This window comes from Myotis lucifugus, unplaced genomic scaffold (assembly GCF_000147115.1).
Source record: "Myotis lucifugus unplaced genomic scaffold, Myoluc2.0 scaffold_246, whole genome shotgun sequence".
Lineage (NCBI taxonomy): Eukaryota > Metazoa > Chordata > Mammalia > Chiroptera > Vespertilionidae > Myotis > Myotis lucifugus.
The window spans coordinates 321,576-328,413 of record NW_005871294.1 but is presented as its reverse complement, the minus strand read 5'-3'; the positions used below and the strand labels follow the sequence as shown (position 1 = coordinate 328,413).

Here is a 6,838-nt window from a genome sequence, read left to right as displayed (position 1 = left end):
AAGCCTCCCGGAAGGACTCAGTTTTCTCTCCTCCCGTCACTGAGATACGGCCTGAGTTGCTACTTCTCCCCACTGTTTGCTACATGTTCTTCTCCACCAGGATAAGGCCTGGGCCTAGAATGGGAGACCTTTGGGGACAAGCAGAGGCTGCCACAAGGCCACCAAGCCTGGCCTCCAAGCCCCAGAATCCTTCCTAAGTTCTCAAGTCAGTGCCTGTTGTGGGTCAGCCCTGGTCCTTGGGCTCAGGTTTCTGTTCCCAACCTAATGGCAGGTTTATGCTGCTGCCAGATCTGACTACCAAGAGTTATTTGAGAGGGGGTTGGCTCTATATGCAGAAGCTAACATATCTCCATTGCTCAAGTAATTTGTACTAAATTAGATGTTTACAAAAGCAGCAGCATACAGCTCAGTGTTGAGATGCTTAGAGGAAAGGGGGGAGCCACATCCAGGAGTATGGCATATGGTCTCCTGAAGAAACTGCCTGACCTGGAAGCAGGGAGAGAAGCTTCTGGGGTTGGATCATTTAGGACTAAAATGAGACAGATAGAAGATGAGACTGGGTTCGTGTATATGACCCTGGAAAATTCAAAACCCACAGTTTTTAATATTGATTTTTGTTGTTGTTAATCCTCACCCAAGGATATTTTTTCCATTTATTTTTAGAGTAGAAGAGAGGGGGAGAGAGAGAGAGAGAGAAACATTGATGTAAGAGAGACCCATCGATTGGTTGACTCCCAAACGCGCTCTGACTGGGCCCAGAGATTGAACCTGCAACCCAGGTACGAGCCCTTGCCTGGGAATTGAACCCACAGCCCTTCACTGCGCAAGCCAATGCTCTAACCACTGAACGAACACACTGGCCAGGTCCAAAACCCACAGGTTTTTGTAAATATTTCTTACCCATACTCTCAGGACTGATCAGTATCATTATTCAGCCCAGCCAAAAGAAAGAAAAGAAAGAGAAAGCACATGACTCGGGCTAAGGACTGCATCTGAAGCAGCCAGGCCTAAGAAGATTAAAGCACATTAAGCACAGGGCCTCCTGCTTACTCTCCTGGCAAATCACTTTCTACATCAATGGCCTTGGGCTGCTGGATCTCGTGGACAGGGCACTTTGAGTAAAGACACGCTCTGGACTTTGAGAACTGACAGCTTCTTTTCTCCTGCCTCATCATCAGTCACAGGGACTAGAAGTCTACCGTCTTGTTCCCTGACCTTTACAGATCAAGGGGATGCCTGTCTCTCTGGAGATGCAGCTTCTGGCTTTCCATGGGTGAGTGGTGAAAGACCATGGGCCAGGTCAGGCTGGCTGGATCCCTCGGCCTGGCAAAGCAGACCCCAGAGCTCTTCCACAACAGGATCGGGCCCATCTGGGATCACCTCTCCCTATTCCAGGACAGCAAGCTTCCTTGGTGGGGGTATGCTGCAGAGGGCCCAGGGGACATTGCCCGCAGCAAAAGGTAGAGTCCCCCGTCCACAGGAGTCCCAGGAAGCAGAAAAGCATCGAAAAGCAACCAGCTTCTTCTCTGTAGGCATCTAATGTTTTACCAAAGGAGAGGTCCCATAGTCCTCCCTGTCCAGCGTTGCAGAAGCCCCACCCCAGCCCCTGCTCAGGATCTCCCTTTGTAGTGTCCTAATCCATGGAGCCCTTTTATCAACCTAGTGAACTCAATTCTCTATCCTTTTCAAGCCCTTTCATCACTGTGACTGTCTGAAATTCTGCCAAGCACAAAAATTGCTGTCTGACTCTAATAAGGATAAGAGAAAATGTTTCAGTCTTTTCTTGGCAGCCCAAAACTGAGATCAGTGCTTTTCCCAAGAACTCCCCCCTCCCCCCACCAAGAGAAGCTGGAGTTACATATATGCTCCTCTGAAAACCATCTGCCCTAGGCCTGTTTTTCACCCAACTGTCCTCTTTTTAAGGACAGGGACCTCTGGATGACACAATGAAGCTGCAGCAACAGAGGGTCAGCTGAGACAGTAGCTATAGCTATGATGTCTCTAGGTCTGCTCCGTGGCTTCCTGTGCTAAGACCAGCCTTCCCCAACAGATCCAGGCTCTACACTTTTGAGCAATGATCGCTTTGGATCCCAGGGCTGGAGCAGCTCCCTCACTCCTAGGTACTGACCCACTCTCAAGTGCTCTTCTTCCTTCGAGGACAGCCACAGCCAAAGCCATGAGCACATTGCCTCTTCCTGCCCTCAGCCCGAGTGACCGGGGCTGCAGGGCTGACAGTGGCCTTTCTGGCCCTGGTGCTCCCTGTGGGATGTCACCCTGGCCTTGTTTGAGTGGCCAACTCTGGGGGTTCCCCCATTCCTATCACCAATATGGGAAGCACAGAATCAAACTGCCTGGGAAGAGGACACCTCATGGGGGGTAAGCCCAGGTTTGTGCCTGGGCCTCGTAGGCCAAAGCACAACCTCAACCACTGCAGGTCTCACAGCTTTAGTAAGAGTGATGCCAGGAAGCCCTAAAGCCAAGAGGGAAGCTCAGCAGAAGCTGTCTGGCAGGGCCCCAGACCAGCCCTGACCACCCCAGAGCCAAGAGTAACCTCCAGGTAGGACTGGTAGCAGGCTCTAGTGGCCCTGCAAGCATGTCCTCTTCCAACCAGCAGAGTAAAGGCGCTATGAGGCAGAACAACCTTGATGCCACAATTTCAGGACATCCTGGCAGCACCTGTAACCGCACCCCGTTCACCTCTATTACAGTGGAATAACATTGCTACTTTCTCCAGGCCATTTAGTTTGAATTTGCCCAGGACCTCTTTCTGGGCTCTTGCCTGCAGCCTAGACAATAGAGATCCCCCTGAGTGGAGGATACTAATGCACATGCCTGGACTGGGCACTTTCCCTGCTGTTGCTTTTCTGCTGCCACTGCTTTTGGCAACCTTCAAAAACAGCTTATAGAATTTCCACTCGACCCAACTAGCACTAAGGAAAACCTTGTTCCCTCTGGGCCACATGCCCTGATGACCCAGATCATGGAGACGGTGAAAGGTCTGGTCTGGGCCACTAAGAAGCCTAATCACAGTGTGTACAGAATGGGTTGGTGTGTCCACGGATATGAACAAGGTATAAGTATCAAGGCCTTTCCATATCTTAGCCTCCTTTAAAAGATGGCCGATGCTGTCTCTCAGCCAAATTCAGGCTTGTGAGGTGGGTTCTGAGAGCACTCGAGTAACAGTGGGGGATCCTATGTCCTGTGGTCCTTCATGCCCTTCCTATGTGCTTCTCTGAGGAAGGTAACTTGACAGTAGCTGAGGGGAACATCCCCAAGCCCTGTCTCCGCATCATCCCAGCTGCATGCTCCTCCCCACGCTCAGCTTTCACTCTAGAAGGAGCTGATGCTCCAGGGGGTGAACACAGTGGAAATCATAATAAAGAGATTGTGATGCTATGTCAGCTTCCTGTTTCCTATTGTTTGGGGCATCTGGTGAGTTTCTGTGTGATTTCCTATCATTGGCCAATTCCTGAGTCTGAGTCTAAGACGGGAGCAGCTATAGCCTCCAAGAACACAATACACCATGGCTCTCTTTCTAAAGCTTTCTTGGTACTGACCTTCCCAAGAACTAAGTGATGTGTGGGAGTGGGAGGAGGCAAGGGTTCCATCACCAACACAGAGGGGATATGGAGGCACTGAAGAGGCCAGAGTTTTTGGAGAAACTGAGGAAGAGGTAAGTCTTCTAAGCCTGTCTGCTTTGTACTGTCCCATCCTTCCCATCAAGGGCCCATTTTAAACACTTTTCTCTTCCCAGTTCCTGCTGAGCTACAAGTAGGGAAGCTAGTTGGCTGTGTTTTCTCCTGGTCTTCTGGGCCCTCCTTGGTCTGAGAGTTTCTTACCCATTCTTACTAGTTGTTTTAATGTGACATAATAGGAGAAACTTTCAGAGGACAATGGAATCCCCACTCATCTCTTTACCCGGTAAGAACACAACCAGTACCTGTAGCAGGAAAGCATCTCCAGTCTGTGGCTCAGGGGCAGGTTCTCTGCCTCCAAGCCAAATACAAATAATTGTTAACATTTTTATGCACTGGGAAGTTCTAAGCACTTTGCATAAAGTAATTCATCTTCAAAACAACCCTAGAGACTTGTATTACAGATGAGAAAAGTGAGGAACAGTGATGCTGAAAGCTGCTCAAGGTTATACAGTCACGCAGCTAGGAAGCAGGGGAACCAGGTAGTCGGGCTTCAGTACCCATGTTCTTCACCTGCCCACAGTTCCAGGCAGAGCTGGGGTACAGCCAATGGCCTCTGCCTGAAGTACACCTCAACAAACAGCTGCTGTGTGGTCCAGCACCTCCCCTTCCTACCTGCTGGGAACAGACAGATACAAGTAGCCAGGCCCATAGCCACGTCACAGGATTTCTTACCACCTGCACAGCTCAACCCATTCACTCACGGGTTCCCATACCTCTCCTCCCTGGAGTTTCCCATGGAGGTCCGTCCAGCTCAGAGACAGCTTAATAACATCTCACAGGGCCCTTCTCCTTTCTCCGGGCTCAGGGAAGCAAAGCATTGGGACAGAAGAAGGCACGAAAGCTGGGCCTCGGTGGACACCCAGATGACAGGATTTCCCTACCCTCTCTCCGGCAGCCCTGACTGGAACTTCAGACCCTCAGAACCCTCCTACCAACCGCCCACATGTTCCTAGGGCTGGCTGGAGCCTTGGTTCCACACGAACTCCCACCCACCCGGCCTGCATTGACTCAAGTGCACTCCTCTTTCTCTCTAGGGCAGTGGTCGGCAAACTCATTAGTCAACAGAGCCAAATATCAACAGTACAACGATTGAAATTTCTTTTGAGAGCCAAATTTTTTAAACTTAAACTATATAGGTAGGTACATTGTTATTAACTTAATTAGGGTACTCCTAAGCTGGCCTTTGCTAAAAACGTCCTCAATCTGATTGAGGTAAGTGCGCTGAGGTCAACCCCTTCCAACTCTCCCATCCACGCTCGTCTTGTATACTTGTTCCATCTCCTTTCCGAAAACTGACTTCTGCACATGGGCCATAAAGTTTCAATCGCACTGTACGTGCGCGCCCGCACGTGGTATTTTGTGGAAGAGCCACACTCAAGGGGCCAAAGAGCCACATGTGGCTCATGAGCCGCGGTTTGCCGACCACTGCTCTAGGGGAAGTCATTCCCCCAAGGGAAACAGCAGCTGCTAAATTTGCTAAACATGGAGTAATGTTCTCTGTCCCACCGCACCCAAAGAGTTACTTGAAGTTTGACATTGCTAAACCTCAGTTTCCTCATCTGTAAACATCTAGAAAATGGTCTCTCTTCTGTCTGCCTCCCAGGCTGATAGTTGAGTGAGGATAGAATGAGTTAGATAAGAGGAAAAGGCTTCAATCACTGCAAGGCACTGAGTGAGCAGCATGGATTTGTGGCCCCATCTGAAGGCTATTGTGTATATCATTTTCCTACCCACCCACAGGCATGGCTCGGGGTATGACCATGGCCTCTGTCCACAGTGCTGAAGTCACAGCCAAGCCAGCTGGAACTCTTTAGTCCCCCTTTTTTTTCTTTTGTGATATACTAATTTATTCATAAATAAATTTAATTTACAGTCTTACATGTTAACATTTATCAAAAACAAAAATATAGAATACTTCACAAATTTGTGTGTCATCCTTACACAGGGGCCATCTCAATTTTAGTAGATGTGCTGCCAAAGTGAGCACTTCGGTTCCTCCTTGTCCCACCTTTAAGTAAGCATCACGGTGAGATTTCCAAGCCCAGGGATTTCCCTGAAACTCAAAATGTATTGCCAAAATGTTTTTTTTATTTCATTTGTTTCAAGTATGTTTTTAAAGTCAATATAACACTCCTTTCAAAATTATAACCGGTACAAATGGGCAAGATGTGATTTAGCAGCTCAGAGAGAAAAGATGTTGCAGTCTTCACTTGGTATGGGTGAACAGTATGAGTGGCTACAATAAGACTGATATAACCTGAGGCTACATGGAACAGAGTCCGAGTCAGAGGAGAGAGCAGGCTGGCTTACTTGTACACTGCACTGGCATGCAAGAAAAAAAAATCTAAAAGCTAAATCAGGCTCCACAAACTGAAACCCAGACAGGGGAGCATGGTCTTAGTGCCTGGAACGGAACAAAGCAGCAGAGGAACCCATGAAGGCCTGAGGGGTGTTCAGCCTGGAGAGGAACAGACGTGAGGGATGCAGAGGCTGATACCTGGCAGATGGGACCTATCAGGGCAATGTGACCTCAAACACAGAGCTAAGACCAAAGATGGAGTAGAGGCAGATTTCTGCTCAGTGGGACTAAACGCTAATTGTGTATCAGCGAGGGCAGTGAAGCTGTGTGAGCATATCAAAGAAGTGTTAGTTGGGGAGGAGGATGCCAACCAGGTATCCAGTATTCTTGTAAGTACCTTCTGGTGAGTGTCCAGCCCTGAGCCCAGCTGAGCTGTAGGGAGATCCATGATTGTACAAACCTACATGACCCCCAAAGCATCAGCATAACTGAGTTAGGAACTTTAATTTATTTAGTTCAACCTTTACCAGCGGTTCTCAACCTGTGGGTCGTGACCTCTTTGGCGGTCGAACGACCCTTTCACAGGGTTCGCCTAGGACCATCCTGCATATCAGATATTTACATTACGATTCATAACAGTAGCAACATTACAGTTATGAAGTAGCAACGAAAATAATTTTATGGTTGGGTCACAACATGAGGAACTGTATTTAAAGGGCCAGAAGGTTGAGAACCACTGCAAGAACCTGATGTTGCACGCCCTCTGCTGGTCATTCCTTGCACTGTCCTCTCACCCAAGGCAAGAAATGACCCCTTGAGCTTATGGTACAGGTCAGTGTAG

General features: G+C 48.8%; 1 pseudogene; it reads right to left on the bottom strand.

Annotated features, from left to right (window-relative positions):
* Positions 1-5,598: 5,598 nt before the first annotated feature.
* On the bottom strand, positions 5,599-5,685 carry LOC111827921 (annotated as a pseudogene).
* Positions 5,686-6,838: the final 1,153 nt, after the last annotated feature.